The sequence below is a fragment of the Poecilia latipinna genome, unplaced genomic scaffold, assembly GCF_001443285.1.
Source record: "Poecilia latipinna isolate Pla-1442-1.1 unplaced genomic scaffold, P_latipinna-1.0 Scaffold4487, whole genome shotgun sequence".
Lineage (NCBI taxonomy): Eukaryota > Metazoa > Chordata > Actinopteri > Cyprinodontiformes > Poeciliidae > Poecilia > Poecilia latipinna.
The window spans coordinates 7,138-8,575 of NW_015117103.1; positions in this window are offsets into that span (position 1 = coordinate 7,138).

Genomic DNA, 1,438 nt, shown 5'->3' on the forward strand with positions numbered 1-1,438 from the left:
ATTTGCACCAATCGTATCCTCCCTTTCTGTGTGTCATCTGCTTCCTTCTTTTTTCCCCTTTCAAACACGCAACCCATAAATTAGATTGATACTCGTGCACTGCTTTGAAAACTATGCATTTTCACATGCACATGTGGTGCATTTAAAGCCATGAAAAGGAGCATGTTTGTGTGCTCTTATACATCCGATGTAATTAAAATGACTAAACTGAATAAATGACCAGCTGACCAAGAGAGAGACTCAAGCCAGAGAAAACATATTTCAAAGGGTTTGCATTCTTTGTTAGCACAATTATCTCTGCTTTATTATTTTAGGAAGCAAAATTAACAACTGCTCACTGATAAATTAATTTATTCATTTCTTAAAAATAAAAAAAAAAACGCTTGCAAATTATTTAATTTCTTTGGTTGGAACCAAGGAGAATTCATCCAAGGTACAAAGTCTCCCCAGGTTACACATCTGGAAGGCCAGATTGCTGTTTTCATTATTGTTCTGCTTATTATTGATTTAATTCTGATGAGAAAGTTCTTGCAAGGAACTTAGCAAAAAAAAAATAAGCAATCAGATTTGATTACAGCGACTTCACAACAGTCACAAACAAATTAACTAACAGATTTTTACTAATTCAGCATGGTAAAATGAAAACGGTAAAAGTCTAGATTCGATCCCAAGCATCTTCTTAGGGGGTCCAGTCAAAACATGTTTAAATGATCAGTACCAGGAATCTTTGGCCTCTTCTGTAAACAAAGGAGTCTCCTTCCTAACAGCAAGAGTTGCAGCAACACGGTTTCTGGTTGGAGCTGCATGTTTTGGACCGTGTCTCTGTCTTACACACAAGCAAAAGCCGCTTTGACCTTTTTACTGCCTTGACTGCGAAATGCAACACATCAACTCAACTTTGACTCATCTTTATCCCTACACAAAGAATACATCAAATCTGAAACAAAGGAGTAAAACTGCATGTTTTGTTCTTGAGTTTGTGTTTTCTGGGCCAGGGTCTGCAACTCCAGCCTTCATATGCCTTTCAGTTTTGTTTCCGTCAGATTGTCATGCAAACTTTTCAAATGTCACAAAAAAGAACAAAAAGGAAAATGCGAATAAGCCGTCTTTCCATTTACTGGTTTGGAGCCAATCAGCCAGGTTAAGCAGAGCATAAATTTGATGATACGGATAGGTGTAATGAACAAGATGCACAAGTTGTAAACTAGCATGAATCACACATCTCAGAAAAATGGAGAGTGCTCATTTAGAAAACACTAAGTGACTTATTACTTGGGGACTTAGAAATTTCTCAGTTTTTTTGTCTCTAAGGGGCACAAACCTACCAGTGGATGGTAACATTTGCTACGTCAGAACTTAATCGGAACTTAATCGTGCAAAAGGTAAAATTGCATTTTACCTTTTGCACATTACCTTTTTATGAAAAGGCCAAAAACCA